The following is a 22,849-nucleotide window of genomic DNA, read 5'->3' on the forward strand; positions in this document are numbered from 1 at the left end:
AAAGTATAAAGAAACAATGAAGGGACCACAATAAGGAACAGTGATTACTTCTGTTGGGGAAAACTGTCAATCAGGGCACAAGGAAGGTTTCCGGAGAGGTTAATAAAGTTCGATTCCTTGCCTAGGGTTGTGGCTACTAAGGATGTCTGCCTATGATAAATCACTAAGTTTTAAAATATATAAAAGTTATATATTTGTTTTTGTGTTCTTTTGTATCTACGTTTTAAAAAACAAAACAAAAAACTATTCTCGGACTCAGGTAAGATGGCAGCATACTGAGGTGTGGAATTTAGGTCGTCCTCTGGAGCAGCTAGTAAATAGCCACGTACAAGTGCTGGGGGATCATCAGTGACTTAACAAAAAGCGTATACCAATCTGGACCAGGTTGATTCCACAGAGTACTGTTATAGTCAAAGGCTGGCACCCCTCCCCAATGGGCACAGCCGGTTGGTTCCCCAAGCAGAAAAGGAAACAGACTTTACTAGTAGCAAGGGCTTAGCTCAACAAAGCTCCAATCGTGGAATCAACAAATTTTGACTATTGGAAACAGACCCCCAGCAGAGATATACCTGGAATAAACACTAAAGGAACTAGGAGTTTTGCCCAGGCAGGGAGGAGATGGGTTGATGATGGGTGGAAAAGAAAAAAAAGAGGCTTTTTGAGTTGGACAGCAGGAAATACTGGAAATGGTGGCACACAGAGCCTAGAGATATACAGAGCCAAGTATAAACTCAGATTCTTGAGTGACAAACCCGAGGAGTGGAAGTCTGGCATTAAAAGGTTTTCCTGCTGTTTTTTAATGCCTGAAATGGCTCATTAAATAGAAAGTGGAAGCACTCTGTCTCCAGCACTGCCCCAGGCAAGGACGGAAATAAGCTCGTCTGAGAGACAAGGTAACTAATCAAGTGAAAGGTGTTAACTGCCCAAATGGTGTCTCTTCCTCAAAAAAAAAGGGGACAGGGCCCAGCTCAAGTGAAATCACTTCTTCAGGGAATTCAGGCACAAGGGGCTAGAAAACAGAAGCAATCAAAGTCATTCTACTAACTCATCTCTGCTTCAACCATGGCCCTGGCAATGAGAGTCTGCTGAAATTAAAGGCAACACATCACTTTAACTGGATGGGAAGCTAGGGGCAGACAAGCACCACATGCTGGACAGGATAGGAAAAACACAAGAGTCTAGAGGCTAAAGGAAAGTCTGACAACTTGCTGGATCTCACCCTGAGGGAAAACTGATCTGGCTACTCATTCCTCTTGACACATGAGATTGTCTGGTCAGGAAAAATCTGACTACGGTCTATAATAATAATAACAATAAAATATGTATATATATTTTTTGAGCCCCTTCACCAAAAAGAAAGGGGGGTTCTCTATGGGCAAGGGAAGAAATAGAAAAACAAGAACTGAAAATTTCTTATCACTTACACAGAACCTATGCTACAGGTCTAGAATAAGTTGAACTAAATGTCAAAGAACAGATAGAGAACAAAGCTATTCAGCAAGAAAACCCTAGGTAAAAAGAGTTAAAACAAACTCCAGAATAAACTAATTAGTTAATCAAATGCCTAGATGCCAGAAAAATAACGAGTCATACCAAGAAAACTGAAGATATGGTCCAGTCAAAGAAACAAATCAACACTTCAAAATAGATACAGGAGTTGAAACAACCTATTCAGGTTATTCAAACAGACATGGAAAATCTCATCAAAAATCAAATCAATGAGTTGAAGGAGGACACAAAGAAAACATAGGGCAAACAAAAGAAGAACTCAGAAGTTTGAGAAAAAAAAATCAAATAACTTATGGGAATGAAATGTACAATAGAAGAGATAAAAAAAAAAACAGGGGCGGGCCGCGGTGGCTCAGCGGGCAAGAGTGCTTGCCTGCCGTGCCGGAGGACCCCGGTTCGATTCCCGGCCCCAGCCCATGTAAAAAACAAACAAACAAACAAAATATAATAAAACAAGAAAATGTTTAAAAATGTTTCCCTTTCTTCCTCCCTTCCTTCCTTCCATCCTTCCTTCCTTCTCTGTCTTTCCTTCCTTTCCTCCCTCTCTCTTTAAAAAAAAAAAAAAAAAAACAAAAAAACAATGAAACCTATAACAACAGATTTGAAAAGGCAGAAGAAAGGATTAGCAAAGTACAGGACAGGACATCTGCAATCCAGCACACAAAAGAAAAAATAGGACATAATTAACTCAACCTGTCTGGATAGCTCATTTAAACAATTGAAACACAGGAAGCCCAGAATAAGAATGAAAGTCTTTAATACTGTATAGATTAATGTAGTGTCTGGAGACCTTCTAGAATATATTAAACAGATAATAAAAAAGTATTGGCAAAATCCCTTGAGGGATGGGAGGAAAATTATGGAACTATTAAATTCTATCACCGGGGAAACCCCTGATACTGTGTAAAATATTAGGGACACCCAAATCAATAGGACTAAGCCCTTGATCTTGAGGCTTACTCTTGTGAAGCTTACGTATGTAACAGAAAAGCTTAGCCTATCTATAGGTATGCCTAAGAGTTATTTCTGAAGTACTGCTTTTGTTGCTCAGATGTGGTCTCACTCTTTTTTTTCTGCCAGTTTTTTTTAAAATTTATTTCTTATTAACAAACCAAAACAACAAAAAAACATGAATATTCTTAACATACAAACATTCCATGCATAGTGTACAATCAATAGCTCACAATATCATCACATAGTAGCATATTCATCACCATGATCACTTTTTAGAACATTTGTATCACTCCAGAAAAAGAAATAAAAAGATAAAAGAAAAACTCACATATTCCATACTCCCACCCCTTCCTCTTACCAACCACTAGCATTTCCATCTATTTTCCATTCCATTATTTTTTTTAGCATTTGTTCCCCCTATTATTTATTAACTTCTAATCCATATTTTTTACTCATCTGTCAATATCATAGACAAAAGGAGCCTCAGACACAAGGGTTTCACAGTCACACAGTCACACTACAAAAGCTATATCATTATACATTCATCTTCAAGAAATATGGCTACTGGAACACAGCTCTAAAGTTTCAGGCACTTCCCTCTACCCTCTCTAATACACCTTAAACTACAAAGGGGATATCCATAAAATGCGTAAGAATAACCTTCAGGATAACCTTTTGACTCTGTTTGAGAAATCTCTTAGCCACTGACAATTTGGTTTCATTTCTTCTCAACTTCTTTTGGTTGAGAAGGTTTTCTCAATCCCTCGATGCTGAGTTTCAGCTCATTCTAGGATTTTTGTCCCATGTTGCCAGGGAGGTCCACACTCCTGGGAGTCATGTCCCATGTAGAGAGGGGGAGGACAGTAGGTTTGCTTGCCGTGTTGGTCGAGATAGGCCACATCTGAGCAACAAAAGAGGTTATCTGGGGGTAACTCTTAGGCCCAATATTAATTAGGCTTAGTCTATCCTTTGCAGGGATAAGTTTCATATGAATAAACTTCAAGATTGAGGGCTCAGCCTATTGATTTAGTTGTCCCCACTGCCTGCAAGAACATCAGGAATTCTTCACATGGGGAAATTGAATTTTCCTCCTTTCTCACCATTCCCCCAAGAAGACATTGCAAATACTTTTTTATTCACTGTTCAAATCACTCTGGGAATTATTGGGGCATCACTCTGGCCAGACCTACAAAATCTCATGACCTATTCAAGGTTCCATGTACTTATGATGTTCAATTAAACTGTCCACCTAAGTTATATTAGGTTATGCACTAGTCAAAATATAAATTTTTATCATATAAAAACATTTTTTGGTTTAGTCTCACAAATAAGTTAAAGTTTTAAAATATGAATTACCATCTATTTTCAACACCCTGCAATAATGACACTTCTTTGTTCTTCCTCATTCAAAATACTTTAAACTTTGTTCCCCCTATTTTTTTCTATACCCCTTACCACTCCCTTTCATTGTTCACTAGTATTTCAATCTATTCAATTTATTGTAACATTTGTTCCCCCATTATTTATTTATTTTTAACCATATTTTTTACTCATCTGCCAATATTGTAGGTAAAAGGAGCATCAGACACAAGGTATTCACAGTCAATATAGTCAACATTGCAAAAGCTATATCATTACACATTCATCTTCAAGAAACATGGTTACTGGAACACAGCTCTACAGTTTCAGGCACTTCCCTCTAGCCTCTCTAATACACCTTAAACTACAACGGGGATATCTATAAAATGAATAAGAATAACCTCCATGATAACCTCTCAACTCTGTTTGAAATCTCTCAGCCACTGACACTTTATCTTGCCTCATTCCTCTCTTCCCCCTTTCAATCGAGAATCCCTTGATGTGAATCCCAGCTCATTCTAGGATTTCTGTCCCATGTTGCCAGGAAGGTTTACACCCCTGGGAGTCATGTCCCACATAGAGAGGGGGAGGCTTGCCGTGTTGGCTGAGAGAGACAAAGAGTGGCCTCACTCTCTTGAAGCTCAACTCTACAAGTGACAACATTGCCCTCCCCACTATCTGGGACATGACATCCAGGGCTGAAAGCCTCCTTGGTGGTGTGGGAGATGACTTCGAGAAATAAGTCTGGCCCTGGCACTGTAGGATCAACAATTTCCATCCTGACCAAAAGGGATACAAGAAGTGTAATAAAGTATCAGTGGCAGAGAGAGCTCAAATAGAGTTTATAGGCTACTCTGGAGGTTACTCTTATAAAAGCTTCAGTTAGACATTGCTACCTATCATAACCTGCCAAACTCCAATCAAAACCATTCCGGACAATCCTAAAGAACATCTAGGGCATTATCTAAGTTTCTACAAACGTTCCATGTACTACAACTTTCCTGAAACCTACAACTTCCAGTTGGGTCCCTGGACCAGATAAGTCCTGAAACCTAGAGGGCCCAGCCTCACTACAACATCAGTTAGTTCCATCTCCCTACCCCCAATTAGTGACAGACCCCATCAACATGAAAAAGTTAGAATGGCCATAGCCCAAATACCCCTAAAGAGTGGGATAGAAAGATCAAAGGTGATAGTGGAGTTATACAGAGAAGGCAGGGTTTAACAAATGAATGTGACTGCTGAATCACTAAATTTATATTTCTTTTAGTCTTTAGTATCTTAGAGCAGCTAGAAGTAAAACCTAAAATTGTGGAATTGCAACCCATACCAAACTCCGAAATCTGTCCTACAACTAATTGTTGTGATGTACTTTGAAATTTATTGTTTTTCTTTGTATATACATCATTTTCCACAAAAGAGAAAAAAAAAAGGTCGATTATGATGATAAAAAAATATTTATCCTTTCTAGCATCCAGTGCTCTGGAGCAGCTAGAAGGAAAAATCTGAGCTGATACTATGGTAGCCAAAGACAAACTCTGGGATCTGTCCTGTAACTACTTGTTGAAGAATGCTTTGAAACTACTGCTTTTTTCATTCTTTGCTTTGTATATATGTTATAATACATACTTTAAAAAGTAAAAAAAAAAAAGAAAGAAAGAAAGAAAGAAAGAAAGAAAAGAAAAGAATACGTAGAGAGAAGAACAGAAAAATATGAAACGGGTCTCAGAATTGAATGACAACATGAAGCACAAGAATACACATGTTGGGGATATCCCAGAAGAGAAGGGAAAAGGAAGAGAAAGACGAATGGAGGAAATAATCACTGAAAATTCCCCATCTCTTATGAAAGACATAAAATTACAGATCCAAGAAATACCTCAAACAGAATAGATCCAAACATGAGAAAGGGGGAAAATTCAACTTCCCCAAGTGGAGAATTCTTGATATTCTCAAAGGCAGTGGGGACAACCAAAACAATAGGCTGAGCCCCTAATCTTGGCGTTTGTTCATAAGAAACTTAACCCCACAAAGGATAGGCTAAACCTACTTAAAATTAGGCCTAAGAGTCACCCCCAAGAGAACCTCTTTTGTTGCTCAGATGTGGCCTCTCCCTCTCAGCCAACATGAAAAACAAATTTATGTCTTTCCCCTCTCTAAGTGGGACGTGACTCCCAGGAGTGTGGACCTTCCTGGCAACATGGGACAGAAATCCTAGAATGAGCTGGACTCAGCATTTAAGGGATTGAGAAAACCTTCTCGACCAAAAGGGGGAAGAGTGAAATGAGACCAAATAAAGTGTCAATGCCTGAGAGATTCCAAATAGAATTGAGAGGTTATCATGGAGATTATTCTTAAACATTAAATAGATAGCACCTGTTTAGTTAAGGTGTAATGGAGAGGCTGGAGGGAACTGCCTGAAAATGTAGAGCTGTGTTCCAGTAGCCAAGTTTCTTTTCTTTTTTTTTTACATATATAATCAGTAATTTTTAATATCATATAGTTGCATATTCATCATTTCTTAGAACATTTTGCATCGCTTTAGAAAAAGAAATAAAAAGACAACAGAAGAAGAAATAAAACGATAACAGAGATAAAAGAGATTATACACACCATACCCCTTACCCCTCGCTTTCATTTATCACTAGCATTTCAAACTAAATTTATTTTAACATTTGTTCCCCCTATTATTTATTTTTATTCCATATGTTCTACTCTTCTGTTGATATGGTAGATAAAAGGAGCATCAGACACAAGGTTTTCACAATCACAGAGTCACACTGTGAAAGCTCTATCATTGTTCAATCATCATCAAGAAACACCAGTAGCCATGTTTCTTGAAGATGATTGTATAATGATATAGCTTTCACAATGTGACTGTGTGGTTGTGAAAACCTGGTATCTGATGCTTCTTTTATCTACCTTATTGACAGATAAGTAAAACATATGGATTAAAAATAAATAAATAATGGGGGAACAAATGTTAAAATAAATTTAGTGGATTGAAATGCTAGTGATCAATGAAAGGGAGGGGTAAGGGATATGGTATGCATGAATTTTTTTCTTTTTTCTTTTTCTGAATTGATGCAAATGTTCTAAGAAATGATCATGATGATGAATACACAACTATGTGATGATATTGTGAGTTATTGATTACATATCAGGAATGGAATGATCATATGGTAAGAATGTTGGTGTTTGTACATTGTTATGTTTAATAAATTAAAAAAAAGAATAGATCCAGACAGACATGCTCCAAGACACTTACCAATCAGGTTCTCAAATGTGAAAGACAAAGACAGAATTTTGAAGGCAACAAGAGAAAAGGACTCCATCATATAATATACAAGGGAAGCTCAGTAAGACTATATGCGGATTTCTCAGCAGAAACTATGGAGGCGAGAAGGTAGTGGCACGATATATTTAAGATTCTAAAAGAGAAAAACTACCAAACAAGAATTCTATCCCCAGCAAAACTGTCCTTCAAAAAATGAGGGTAAGAAATGAAAACTATTGGTAAAAATAAAGGTTAAAAAGGGGGAAAAATAGATATGACATAAAATCCAAGACAAAATGTAGAAGAAAGCACTGCATTCACAGTAGTAACATTAAATATTAATGGTTTTAACTCCCCAATCAAAAGATAGACTGTCAGAATGGATTTAAAAACAGGACCCATATATATGCTGACTATAGAAGACTCACTTTAGACACAAGGACAAAAATAGGTTGAAAGTGAAAGGTTTCAAACAAAATCAGAAAAGAGCAGGAGCTGCTATACTAATATCCAACAAATTAGACTTTAAATGTGAGAGCAGGAGCTACTATACTAATATCTGACAAATTAGACTTTAAATGTGAAACAATTAAAAAAGACAAAGAAGGACACTATGTTATTAATAAAAGGAACAATTCAACAAGAAGACATAACAATGATAATAGTTATGCACCAAGCCAGAGTGTTCCAAAATACATGAGGCAAACACTGAAGACACTTAAGGGATAAGTAGACACCTCTACCATAATAGGTGGAGACTTCAATTCCCCAGTGTCATCAATGGACAGAACATCTAGACAGAGGATCAATAAGGAAATGGAGATTTTGAATAATATAATAAATGAACCAGACTCAAAAGACATTTACAGAACATTACACCTCATGGGAGTAAGATACACATTTTTCCCAAGGGCTCATGGATCATTCCTCAGGATAGAGCATATGCTAGGTCACAAAGCAAGTCTCAATATATTAAAAAAGACCGAAATCATACAAAACATTTTTTCAGATCATAATGCAATGAAGTTGGAACAGGAAGAGGGCCAGAAAACTCACAAATATATGGAGGCTAAATAACACACACTTAAACAACCACTGGGTCAAAAAAGAAATCACAAGAAAAAATCACTAAATATCTTGAGGCAAACGAAAATGATATTACAACATATTAAAAACTTATGGGATGCAGCAAAGGCAGTACTGAAAGGGAAATTTATTAATTTAAATGCCTATATTTAAAAAGAAGAGAAAAAAATCGAGAAATTAACTGCTCAATTGGAATAACTTGAGAAAGAACAGCAAATTAACTCCAAAGCAAACAAAAGAAAAAAAAAAAAGGCAAAGATTGAGCAGAAACAAACGAAACAGAGTATGAAAATAATCGAAAAAAATCAACAAAACCAGAAGCTGGTTCTCTGAGAAAATCAATAAAATCGATGGACCCTTAGCTAGGTTGAAAAAAAAAAGAGAGAGAAGGAATGGAAACAAATAAAATCAGAAATAGAAGAGAAGACATAATCAAAGGAGGGAATGGGAGAATACTATGAGCAACCATATGCTAATAAACTAGACAACTTAGATGAAATGGAAAACTCCCTAGAAAGCCATGAACAACCAACGCTGACTCAAGAAGAAACAGACGACCTCAACAAACCAAACACAAACAAAGAGGTTAAATCAGTCCTCAAGAAACTTCCAAAAAGAAAGTTCCAGGACCAGATGGCTTCATATGTGAATTCTACCAAGAATTCAAGAAAGAATTAGTACCAACCTTGCTCAAACTCTTCAAAGAAAATTGAAGAGGAGGGAAAGGTACCTAACTCATTCTATGAAGCTGATGTCACTCAAAAGCCAAACAAATATGCTACAAGAAAAGAAAATTACAGACCAATCTCTTTAATGAACACAGATGCAAAAATTTTCAACAAACTACTTACAAATTGAATCCAGCAGTATATTAAAAGAATTATACTTCAAGACCAAGTGGGATTTACTCCAGGTATGCAAGGTTGGTTCAATATAAGAAAATCAATTAACATAATATACCATATCAACAAATCAAAGAGGAAAAAGCACATGATCATCCTGACTGATGCAGAAAAGGCATTTGACAAAAGTCAACATCCCTTTTTGATGAAAACACTTCAAAGGACAGGAATAGAAAAGAACTTCCTTCTATCATATGAAAAAGAGAGTACAGGAAAAACCCACAGCTAACATCATTTTCAGTGGGGAAAGACTGAAAGCCTTCCCTACAAAATGAACAAGACAAGGATACCATGATCACCACTGTGATTCAACATTGTGTTGGAAGTTCTAGCCAGAGCAATAAGACAAGAAATAAAAGGCATTCAAATTGGAAAGAGAGAAGTAAAACTCTCATGGACTGCAGATGACATGATATTATATGTCAAAAATTCCGAAAAATCTACAGCAAAGCTATCAGAGCTAAAAAATGAGTACAGCCAAGTGGCAGAGTACAAGATCAATGCCCAAAAGTCAGTAGTGTTTCTATACACTTGTGATGAATACTCTGAGGAAATCAAGAAACAAATTCTATTTACAATAGCAACCAAAAGAATCAAATATTTAAGAATAAATTTAAGGATACTAAAGACCTATACAACAGAACAATACAAGAAATTGCTAAAAGAAATCATGGAAGACCTAAATAAATGGAAGGGAATGCTGTATTCATGGGTTGGAAGATGAAATATAGTTAAGATGTCAATTCAAACCCAAATTGATTTAGAGATTCAATGCAATACCAATTAAAATCCCAAAAAGTTACTTTGCAGAAATAGAAAAACACTAACCAAATTTATCTGGAAGAGCAGTGTATTATGAATAGCTAAAAATATCTTCAGAAAGAAAAATAAACTGGGAGGTCTCATACTACCTGACTTTAAAGGATATTACGAAGCTACAGTGGTCAAAACAGTGTGGTACTGGCATAAAGATAGATATACTAACCAATGGAATTGAATTGAGTGTTCAGAAATAGATCATGTCATCTATGTACAATTGATCTTTGATAAGGCAGTCAAGTCAACCTACCTGAGACAGAGCAGCTTCTTCAATAAATGGTGTTTGGAGAAGGGACTATTTATATGCAAATGAATGAAAAAGGATCCATATCTTACACCCTATAAAAAAGTTAACTCAAAATGGATCAAAGATCAGTGAGTGGAAAAGTATTTGCAAAGCCCCCTTCAGGGAATGGTGAGAACTGGGAGAAATTCAACATCCCCAAGTTGAATTCTTGATATTCTCACAAGCAGTGTGGACAACCAAAGCTATAGGCTGAGCCCTCAATCTTGGGGTTTGTTCATATGAAACTTAACCCCACAAAGGACAGGTCAAGTCTACTTAAAATTTAGACCTAAGATTCACCCCCAAAAGAGCCTCTTTTGTTGCTCAGATGTGGCCTCTCTCTCCAGCCAACATGACGAGCAATCTCACCACCCTCCCCCTCTCTACGTGGGACATGACTCCCAGGGGTGTGGACCTTCCTGGCAACGTGGGACAGAAATCCTGGAATGAGCTGAGACTCAGCATCAAGGGTTTGCAAAACACCCTAGAATGAGCTGAGACTTAGCATCAAGGGATTGAGAAAACCTTCTCCACCAAAAGGGAGAAGAGTGAAATGAGACAAAGTGCCAATGGCTGAGAGATTCCAAACAGAGTCCAGAGGTTATCCTGGAGGTTATTCTTATGCATCAAGTAGATATCATCTTGTTATTCAAGATGTAATGGAGAGGCTGGAGGGAACTGCCTGAAAATGTAGAGCTGTGTTCCAGTAGCCATGTTTCTTGAGGATGATTGAATAGCTGTCACAATGTGACTGTGTGGTTGTGAAAACCTTGTGTCTGATGCTCCTTTTATCTACCTTGCCAACAAAGGAGTAGAACATATGGAATAAAAATAAATAATAGGGGAACAAATGCTAAAATAAATTTAGTTTGAAATGCTAGTGATCAATGAAAGCGAGGGGTAAGGGGTATGGTAGACATAATCTTTTTTTTTTCTTTCCTGTGTTCGTTTTATTTCTTTTTTCTGAATTAATGCAAATGTTCTAAGAAATGATGAATATGCAACTAAGTGATGATATTGTGAATTACTGATTATATACGTTGATGTTTTATTTTGTTTCTTAATTTTTTAACTAATAAATAAATTAAAAAAAAAAAAAGGATCAAAGACCTAAACATAAGAGCTAAGACCATAAAACTTTTAGAAGAAAATGTAGGGAAATACCTTATAAATCTTGTAATAGGAGGCAGTTTCCTAGACCTTACACCCAAAGCCCAAGCATTGAAAAAAAGAAATAGATAAATGAGATCTCCTCAAAATTAAACACTTTTGCATATCAAAGAACTTTGTCCGGAAAGTAAAACGACAGCCTCCACAATAGGAGACAATATTTAGAAACCACATATCAGATAAAGGTTTAGTATCCAGAATATATAGAGATTCTTCAACTCAACAAAATAAAAGGACAAACCACCCCAGGGGTACAAGGATAAGCTCTGTGTAGAATTCTCACCAGCCATATGGGAGACCCGTGTTTGATTCCCAGCCTAAGCACCTGACAACCCTCAAAAAAAATTCAACAAATGATACTGCAATAATGGGACAGTTACATGGCAAAAGAACGAAATGTGACCCCCATAATACAGCACACCAAAAAACAAACAAAAAAAAGGACATTAAAAACGGGGGGAAAAGATGGGCCCCTGGATCAGATAAGTCCTGAAATCTAGAGGGTCCAGCCTCTCCAGAACATCAGCTCATTCCATCTCTCTACCCTACATTATTGACAGCCCCTTCTAACATGTGAAAGTTGGAATGTCCACAGCCCAAATACCCCTAAAGAATGGGATAGAAGGATCAAAGATAATGTTGGAGTTATACAGAGAAGGTAGGACTTAACAAACAAACAGAATTGCTGAATCATTAAATTGATATTTCTTTTAGTCTCCAGTATCTAAAGCAGCTAGAAGTAAAAACCTAAAATTTTGGAACTGCAACCCATACCAAACGCTGAAATCTGTTCTACAACTAATTTTGGTGCTGTGCTTTGAAATTTATTGTGGTTTTTTTTTTTGTATATATGTTATTTTTCACAAAAAAAGAAAAAAAAAGGTGATTGGGATAAGAAAAAAATATTTATCCCTTCTATCCTCCTATATTCTGGAGCAGTTGGAAAGAAAAATCTGAGATGATGGTATGTTAGCCCATGACAAAATGGAATCTGTCCTGTAAGTACTTGTTCAAGACTGCTTTGAAAACTACTGCTTTTTTCTTTCTTTGCTAGTATATATGTTATATTATACAACAATAAAAATTAAATTAAATTTTTTAAAATGGGGAAAAGACATGAACAGAACATTTCTCAGAAGAGGAAATGCAAATGGCTAAAAGGAACATGAAAAGATGCTCAACATCACTGGCTATTAGAGAAATGCAAGTCAAAATCATAATGAGATATAACCTGACCCACTAGAACGGCCATTATAAAAAAAACAGAAAACAACACGTGCTGTAGAGGAGATGGAGAAAGAGACACACTTATCCACTGTTGGTGGAAATGTAAAATGGTATAACCACACTGGAAGGCAGTTTGGTGGTTCCTCAGGAAGCTAAGCATAGAATTGCCATATAATCCAGCAATCCCATTACTAGGTATATATTCAGAGGAACTGAAGGCAAGGACACACACGGAAATTTTCACAGTGATGTTTATAGCAGCATTATTTATGATTGCCAAGAGATGGAAACAGCCCAAATGTCTATCAACAGACAAGTACTAAACAAGCTGTTATGTACATATGATGGAATATTTATCATGCACTATAAAACAGAATGAAGTCATGAAGGATGTAACAACATGGATGAAACTTGAGGATATTATGCTGAATGAAGTTAACCAGAAACAAAATGGCAAATACTGTATGATCTCACTAATATGAACTAACATTAATGAGTGAACTCTGGAGTTGAAGTTAAAAACACAGGCTATCAGGAGATACAAATAGGGCAGAGACTGGGCATTTAGTTCTGATGGAATACAGACAGTGCAAAAGGACAGAGTGCAAAAATTCAGAAATGGATAGCACAATACTACCTGATTGTGGCACAATAATATAAGTACATTGAATGAAGCTGAATGTGAGTATGATTGAGGGAGAAGGGCTGGGAGCACATACAAAACCAGAAGGAAACACAGAGGATAAAGGCTGAGATGGTATAACTGAGGAATGCCTAGAGTGAACAATGATGATGATTAAATGTACCGATATAAAAGTGTTTTGCATAAGGGAGAACAAATCAATGTCAACATTGTAAGGTGCTGAAAACGGATGGTATACAGGAAAACGTACAATCAATGCAAGCTATGGCCTACAGTCAACAGTAACACTGTAATATGCTTCCACTGAATGTAGCAAAGCCATTGTGCCAAAACTAAATGTAAACCAGCAGGGGGCATGAGGGAGGGATATAGATTCTATGTGGAAAAAAAGGAAATGTCATCAGAACTTACGGGATGTGGCAAAGGCTGTTCTGAGAGGGAAATTTATTACCCTAAATGCCCATATTAAAAAAACAAGAAAGAGCAAAAATCGACTTAATGGCTCACTGGAGGAACTTGAGAAAGAACAGCAAACTAATTCCAAAGTAAACAGAAGAAGAGAAATAGCAAAGATTAAAGCAGAGATAAATGAATGGGAGAACAAAAGAACAACAGAAAGAATCAATAAAACCAAAAGTTGGTTCTTTGAGAAAATCAATAAAATCAATCAACCACTAGCAAGACTGACAAAGAAAAAAACAGAGGATGCAAATAAAATTAGAAATGACAAGGGGTGCACTACCACGACCCTGAAGAAATAAAAGAAATTATAAGAGGATACTATGAATAATTAGACAACTTACATGAAATGAACAAATTTCTGGAAACATACAAACAAGCTACACTGACTCAAGAAGAAACAGACTATTGCAACAAACTAATCACAAGAGATTCAATCAGTCATCAAAAGATGACTTTCCTACAAAGAAAAGCCCAGGGCCAGATGGTTTCACAGGGGAATTTTATCAAACATTCCAAAAAGAACTAACACCAGTCCTGCTCAAACTTTTCAAAAAAATTGGGGAAAATGGAATTCTACCTAACTCAATTTACGAAACTAATATCATTTTAACACCAAACCGGATAAAGATGCTATAAGAAAGGAAAACTACAGGCCATCTCCTGAATGAACGTAGATGCAAAAATTCTCAACAAAATACTAGCAAACCTAATCCAGCAACACATTAAAAGAATTATACACCACAACCAAATGGGGTTTATATCAGGAATGCAAGGATGGTTCACCACAAGAAAATCAATGTAATACAGCACACTGACAAATTGAGAGGGAAAAATCACATGATCATCTCAAATAATGCTGAAAAATAATTAGAAAAAAATTCAACATTCTTTCCTGATAAAAACACTTCAAAAGATAGGAATCAAAAGTACTTCTTCAACATGATAAAGGGCATATATGAAAAACCCATAGCCAGCATCGTAATCAATGGTGAGACTGAAAGCTTTCCCCCTAAGATCAGGAAAGAGACAAGGATGCCCTCTGTCATCTCTATTATTTAACACTGTACTAGAAGTTCTAGCTGGAGTAATCAGGCAGGAAAAAGAAAGAAAAGGCATCCAAAATGGATGAAAACTTTCATTTGAAGTAGACATGATAGTATACTTCGAAAATCCTGAGAAATCTACAACCAAGTTACTTGAGCTAATAAATTCAGCAAGATGGCAGGATGCAAAATTAATGTGCAAAAATTGGTAATGTTTCTATACACAAGCAAAGATGCTGAAAGATACACTGAATGAGAAGTAGACTGGCGAACAATGGTGTATACATATGAACAAATATTGTGCTGCTACAAAAACGAAGTTGTGAGGCATGCAACAATGTGAATGAACCTGTGTATATTTGGTGAGGCATAATAAGCCAGAAAAAAAGGGCAAATATTGTATGATCTCATTTAGAAAATACTTATAAGGAAACTGGGGCCTAGATTGTAAGCTATTATAGCAGTCACATTTAGTCCAGAGTGGTAACTATTATTTCCAGATTTTGAGAGGCTGTTTTATGTATGTATATCCTGGTATTTGGAGATAAGAACAAAGCCAATCAAGTCAGGATTAAAGTAATTCAGAATACAGGGCTAAGGAAGACATTGTCTGTATTTTAGGACTTCACCTACTTTTTGAAACTAAAGGAAAAAACGTTTATTTTGTCCGGAACATAAATTTTCAGTAGTACATAATCTAACTAAACCTGTCTGGATAGACCATTTAACAATCCAAACACAGGGAGTGCAGAATAAGAATGAGAGCCTTTATTAAAGATTGAGATGGTATAATCTAGGAATGCCTAGAGTGTATAATAATAGTGATTAATTGTACAAATTTTTAAAATGCTTGTGCATGAGGAAGAACAAAGGAATGTCATTACTGCAGGGTGCTGAAAATAGATGGTTAATCAATATTTTAAAATGTCACCTTATGTGTGAGACTAAGGCAAAAAATGTTTATTTGTTACAAAATTTATATTTTTACTAGTGCATTTCCTAATATAACTTATGTAGATAGCTTGACTGAACACCATAAGTACCTGGAATCTCAGGTAGGACATGAGATTTTGTTTGTCCAGAGTGATGCCCTGATGAATCCCAGAGTGATTCGATCAGTGAGTGGAAAAGCATTTGCAAAGTCCCCTTCGGGGAATGGTGAGAACGGGGAGAAACACAAATTCCCCAACTTGAATTCTTGATATTCTCACAAGCAGTGTGGACAACCAAAGCTATAGGCTGAGTCCCCAGTCTTGGGGTTTGTTCACATGAAACTTAACCCCACAAAGGATAGGTCAAGTCTACTTAAAATTTAGGCCTAAGAGTCACCCCCAAGAGAGCCTCTTTTGTTGCTCAGATGTGGCCTCTCTCTCCAGCCAACACAACAAGCAAACTCACCACCCTTCCCTAGTCTACATGGGACATGACTCCCAGGGGTGTGGACCTTCCTGGCAACGTGGGACAGAAATCCTGGAATGAGCTGAGACTCAGCATCAAGGGATTGAGAAAATCTTCTTGACCAAAAGGGGGAAGAGTGAAATGAGACAAAGTGTCAATGGCTGAGAGATTCCAAACAGAGTCAAGAGGTTATCCTGGAGGTTATTCTTACACATTAAGTAGATATCACCTTGTTATTCAAGATGTAATGGAGAGGCTGAAGGGAACTGCCTGAAAATGTAGAGCTGTGTTCCAGTAGCCATGTTTCTTGAGGATGACTGAATAATGACATAGCTTTCACAGTGTGACTGTGTGATTGTGAAAACCTTGTGTCTGATGCTCCTTTTATCTACCATGTCAACAAACAAGCAGAACATATGGAATAAAAATAAATAATAGGGGGAACAAATGTTAAAACAAATTTAGTTTGAAATGCTAGTGAAAAAAAAAAAGAATAAGAGCCTTTAATCCTGTATAGCTTAATGTAATGCCTGGATAAATCCCAGAGTATATTTAGCAGATAATGAAAAAGTATTGGCAAAGTCCCTTGAGGGATGGGAGAAAAAATATGAAACTATTAAACTTTACCACAGGGAAACCCTTAATACTATGTCAACATTAAAAACACCAAATCAATAGGCCAAGCCCTTGATTTTGAGGCTTGCTCTTGTGAAGTTTATGTATGTAGTAGAGAAGCTTAGTCTACCTATAGGTATGCATAAGAGTTACTTCCAGAGGACTCTTTTCTTGCTCAGATGTGGCCCCTCTCCCTAAGCCCAACTCTGCAAGTGAAATCATTGCTCTCCCCCCTACATGGACATGACATCCAGGGATGAAAGTCTCCCTGGTGGGGAGATGACTCTCAGGAATGAGCCTAACCCTGGCATCATGGGATCAATAATGCCATCCTGACCAAAAGGGGGAAAAGAAGTGTAACAAATAAGGTACCAGTGGCTGAGACAGTTTAAATAGAGTCAAAGGCTATTCTGGAGGTCCCTCTTCTGCAAGCCTCAGTTAGACACTGCTACTATCAGAGCTTCCCAAACCCCAACCAAAACCATTCCTGCCAACCTCAAAAACATCTAGGACATTATATAAGATTTTATAAAGGTTCCATGTACTAGGGTAACTTTCCAGAAAACTACAACCTCCAGATGGGCTCCTGAACAAGATAAGTCCTGAAACACAGAGGGGCCAGCCTCTCTAGACTATCAACTAGTTCTGTCCCCCTACCCCATATTATCAACAGCCCTTTCCAACATGAAAAAGTTAGACTTGAATAGCCTAAATACCCCTAAAGAGTTGGAGAAAGAGCAAAGGTGATGTTGGAGTTATACAGAGAAGGCAGGGTTTAAAAAATGAGTATGACTGATGAATCATATTGATATTTCTTTTAGTCTCCAGTACCTTAGAACAGCTAGAAGTAAAAATCTAAAATTGTAGAATTATAACCTATTCCAAAGTCTGAAATCTGTTCTACAACTAACTGTTGTGCTGTGCTTTGAAATTTATTGCTTTTTTGTATATATGTTATTTTTCACAAAAAAGAAAAAAACGTCAGTTATGATAAATGTACAGCTATATGATGATATCGTGAGCCACTGATTATACACTTTGGATGATACATGTTATGTGAATATATAATATAGCAACAAAAATCATTTAAAAATAAAAAAAATTTTTTAAAGGAATGATGGCTATTTTTATGAATTAGAAGAGATGGGTAAAACAGGAAAGGGAAGGAGGCATATGCTGAGGCATGGTATCAGGTTGAAAAGCCTTCATTATAGAATGTCAACTTAAAAACCAAAGATAAAATCATGAATTGAGAGAGAAAGATACCCTGATCTTAAGCAAATAAGCATAAACCTAGCAGGAAATAAAATCTATATAGCTCTCACATCTAAAAATAGTTTTCTTTTTTGTTCTGAAAATTTTATCCTAATAACTTAAGCAAACATTTTTCCCTTTAACTCTGTCTTGCTAATTATATTGGGCATTTCTAAATTATTTACAATGTATTCATTCAAAGATGAAGCATTTTCAAAATTACGACAAACACAAATGTTTCTATTAATAGGCATCTGATTAGACTTCAGGTCACAATTTTTACATAACCCTAATAGCTCTCCATTTTTTTTTTGGCATGGGCAGGCTCCAGGGATCAAACCCGGGTCTCTGGCATGGCAGGTGAGAATTCTGTCACTGCGCCACCATTGCACTGCCCCCAAAATACTTTTTCTTTTTCTTTTTTTTCTCGCATGGCAGGCTCCGGGAATTGAACTTGGGTCTCCGGCATTGCAGGCGAGAATTCTGCCACTGAGCCACCGTTGTACCACTCCCTAATCTTCCTCATGTTGGTGTCTGTATATGCAGAAGTCACAAAAATCTTCCAGATAGGTTTCAAATGCTAATACAGGATTTACTGATAACTGTGCAACTCATGCAAAAGAAAAAAAAAAAGATGGCAAATACAGAATCACAACTACTCTGATTTTATAGTGCAAATCAATTCAAGTTTTAGTTTGAATTATTATGTAACTAAATGAATCTAACATAGCTAACTTGGAAAAGATGTCTATAATAGGAATAAATTAATACTTTAACCTTACTACATAGTATTCTTGACTTTCTAACAGCTCAATTGTTGAATTTATTGCATTGAAATTAGTTAGGGCCTGTGTTTACCTTTTTCAATAGATTGCAAGCTCTTCAAAAGTAAAGAGCAACCTTAACTATTTCTGTATCTTCCAAAGTGCATAAATACATCTTCTGGCCATAACAGGCACTTAAATAATGTTTATTAAATTATCAAATAAACAAACTGACAAGACATTGTCATCTCATAACTCTACAATATGAAAGCCCATCTCTTTATTTAAACATGAAGCCCATCTTTATATTGGGTAGCTGAGATGCTCACAGGATTGGGGAACAGCGGTAAGAAAAGAATCCAAAATGTTCCAAGAAAGGGCAGCAGGGAACAACCAAATCAGTCCTTTACAGTTAAGGAAACAGAAACTCCAAGAGGATAAGACATTTTTCATATAGAGCTTTCATTTTAGAACTTCACTTGCCTTGATAGGGCATTGGTTCTGTTTTGTCTTATTATTTTTCTTTCTTTAATTTTTTTTTTAAACATATAATATACACACAAAGCAAAGAAAGAAAAAGCAACAGTTTTCAAAGCACTCTTCAACAAGTAGTTAAAGGACAGGATCCCAGAGTTTGTCATGGGCTACCATACCATTTTGTTTTGTTTTAAATATATGTCTTTTGCTTTGCTGATGAGAAGAAGTTCAATATTTTCCTAGCTAAAATCTGAAAATTTAAAAATTTCAGTGAAAGTACTCTCAAAATCCTCCAAAATGGAGTCTTTTTTCCAATGAGCTTACTTTAAAATATTAACACTATTTCTGAAATAGGAAAAAGGAGAAGAGTGCTTAGTACCAGGCTACTAAACCAAATATAAATTATAACTTGCATCTTCTAATGCTCATTAGGTTAATATCTAGTTGCTCCTTTTTTTTTTTAACTAAACTAACATACAGAAAGCAGCTATGAATTCCTACGACAATGCTATGAGAAATTAGTCTTAGAAAAATTCCCAAGTAACTACTTGTGCAGATGTACTGAGTAGAATCAAAGGAAAAGAAGAGTTGTCTCCTAATTCCAAGCATTTCAGTTATACAACAGTGCCTCACCTGCTGTTTGCAATGTGCCTCATTCAAAATATTTGTCTTGTGCAATGAGAGCTAAACACCAGAGTGACCCGTAAAGAAACCTGGCAAACTTGAATACCACAAACCACTAAGTACACTCTCAATAAAACATTACTCATGATGACACTGTTGTACTAAATATTAAGAGGGGCATAATTTATCACTTTGTTTTGAATTATAGGAGGGTTTAAGAATTGCTGACATCCAAAAAGTAACATGCAGTTGATCTTGTTTTGATCACTGAGTCATTAAAAAAATGCAACCAAATCCTGATACCCTAGACACTGTAGTACATTGCTCACTGTGTTTCCCCTCTGCTAATCTATGGAAGGGAGGGAGGGAGAAAGAAAGGAAAGGAGGCAAGAATGGAGGGAGGAAGGAAAAGGGATTCTTTACAAGGAGAGAATAAAGCACTTACACTTCATAGGACTTTCTAGCCACAGATGCCAGGTGCTACCCACTGAAATCCAGGCTTGGACTAAGCTCCACATTTCAGAAAGGACCATCTCAACCGAAGCCTGGGGCTCAGAGTCAGCAGGAGGAAGCTGCAGCTCCCACTAGCAGCACATTTCAAAGAGGCTGCAACAAGAGAACATTTTCCATTTAAGCATCTAATTCCAATCTCCATTTCACAAAGCAGTAGCAGAACAGGCCTTTATATCAATCTTTACAAAAGATTATTTCCATGACTATGTGAGGCAGTCTACGGCCCAGCATTCCTTTCACTAACATGCTCTAAAACCTTCATTATACTTCACAGCAGATCCTAAAAGTACTTTCCCCTTTTTTTCTTTAATGGTGCACTATTGCTCCCAAGACTCATTTCTACACCAACAGTTCTAAAACTGTCAAATCAACTAAAATCACTGAACAGGCCCTCGACAAAGCAAGCACACACCCAGATAGGAGCCTAAGGATTCATTAGCTGCCAAGAATTAGAAGTAGATTACAGCTGCTACTTAATCCTACACAAAAACTCCTCAAATTAGAAGTAGATTACAGCTGCTACTTAATCCTACACAAAAACTCCTCAAATTAAGCAAAATTTACATGAAATAATTCTCTGAGATCTAAAGAGCTCTGCCAAATAGAAAAAACGAGGTTCTAGAAATACAGCTCTTTCAAAGAGACTTGAAAAATAAAATAAAAGTGTCAGGCTGCTGCACTTTTTTAAAAAGACAATTTTAGTTAATGAGTAATATATTTATCAAATGAAGATTTTCAAAGATTTATACTTTGAAACGTATAAATTTTATACTGGGGGATGGGGAGAGTGCCACATCAGTGCACAGAGTGAAAAGAACTAAAAAAGTCAAAGAGCTTAAAAAGAAAACTATAAACCAAAGTAACTCTTTAGATATATGCACTGCAACAATATGGTACAGAGCAAGAAAATCTGAATTTCCCCTATCAAGAAAAACCTTTTTCAGAAAACTGAAAGAAAAAACAAATCTAATTTACCTGAAACCAAAGAAGTATTTTTTTAAAGTCAGTCAGCTCTTTTTAAGTTTTTGTATCTAGTTTTTTATGAGATTTTTACAAACTCTATACAAACTGCAAGTTTTGTCACAACAAATTACTTTCTGATGGTATTCTTGGACAGCAGGGAGAAAAAAAATAATGATGGTAGCACAACAGTGTGAGTGTAACTGACACCACTAAAGTATATTCTTTAAAGCAACTAAAATGGGAAATGTTATTTTGTGTGGGGTTCATAAGATGACCATTACTACCTAAAAATAATATTTTTCAGTATACCTTATTTTGCAAGTGGGCCTAATATACAGGAACCATGATGAAATTAAACTGACCTATCTTTACCATGGCAGTGATGAGCCAATACCTCCCACCTCCAAAAGCAGAATTTTAAAAGCAAAAATAATCATAAAGCCACCAGTAAACTTCCATGCCCGGAAAATACCCTTGTATATATATGAATAATTTTCTATAAGCAAAGAAGTTCATTTCTAGAGATAGGTTCAGCCACCTTACATTTTTACAGCTATCTCTGTAATAATATAATAGATATTTAAAAGCAAAGAATTATTTCCCTATGGGTGGGAAGAAATACCCATTAAAAACTATTCTTTAAAACATCAGAAGTTATTCAAATTCCAGGAGAAATCCTCAAAGGCTCAAATCAACTTCAGAAGACTCTAATGCCCACATGTATAGTCCTATCTTGATCTCAAAAGAAGGAATCAATAAAGTCAAGTTGACAGCACTGCACACTGTGGTCTCCCCCAGTTTTTGAGGAAATCCCAGTGCCTCTAGCACAAAAGTTTTCAAACAATTCTAAATCATAATGACCTCTGGCAAATGAATTTTGGCTCTACCTTGTGTTGATCACTCATGATACTGAGATATCTTGCCCAAATATTTTCATGGCTAGTATAAAGAATCCCTACCCAGATTTTAAATCCTTGGTCATTTATGTTTATCAATAGTAACTCCAAGAATGGCCCTGAAAAAAAGTAAACATTTGGATTCATAAAGTCAGTTTGGGTTGGGAGTGACTGAAGCATGCATGCATTCTTTAATAGCTATTTTAGTATGGGCCTTATTCTAGGCAGCCCTGCTTTAAAAGTAGAAAAATGCCAAGCAGGAAACCATTTCACTTGAAACAAATGGGCCCATTTGACTAGCTTCTTGAAAGCCAAAAATACAGAAAATGACTTCCCTTCAATCACTGGTCTCTATTCCTGCCTACCAGAGCAAGTTTTATAACAACATACATAAACCAGAAAAATGACGATTTTACTGGACATATGAAGCATCTCTTAATATGTTTGAGATATCCAGCCCAAAATATTGTTAAACTGTATTAAAGTGCTAGAAAACTCAGAATGCTTATAAAAGCATAAATATTTTCAAGTCTCGTTCCAAAAATATTCTCCTGCTTTGAGGATATCTATTTAAATGGTATTACACTATGGCTGAGGCAGAAAATAAT

At 36.3% G+C, this 22,849-nt stretch overlaps 1 protein-coding gene across 2 annotated transcripts in view; it reads right to left on the bottom strand.

Annotated features, from left to right (window-relative positions):
* TNPO3 (transportin 3) overlaps positions 1-22,849 on the bottom strand; it is a 140,970-nt gene that overhangs the window by 108,248 nt on the left and 9,873 nt on the right. Inside the window, exon 2 of one of the 2 annotated variants that reach the window (XM_077126727.1) lies at positions 20,315-20,475. The exons of the other annotated variant lie outside the window; for it this stretch is intronic. The gene's annotated coding sequence lies outside the window, so the exon portion shown is untranslated. The remainder of the gene's footprint in view (positions 1-20,314; positions 20,476-22,849) is intronic. 2 annotated transcript variants of the gene reach the window in all.

The sequence above is a fragment of the Tamandua tetradactyla genome, chromosome 1, assembly GCF_023851605.1.
Source record: "Tamandua tetradactyla isolate mTamTet1 chromosome 1, mTamTet1.pri, whole genome shotgun sequence".
Lineage (NCBI taxonomy): Eukaryota > Metazoa > Chordata > Mammalia > Pilosa > Myrmecophagidae > Tamandua > Tamandua tetradactyla.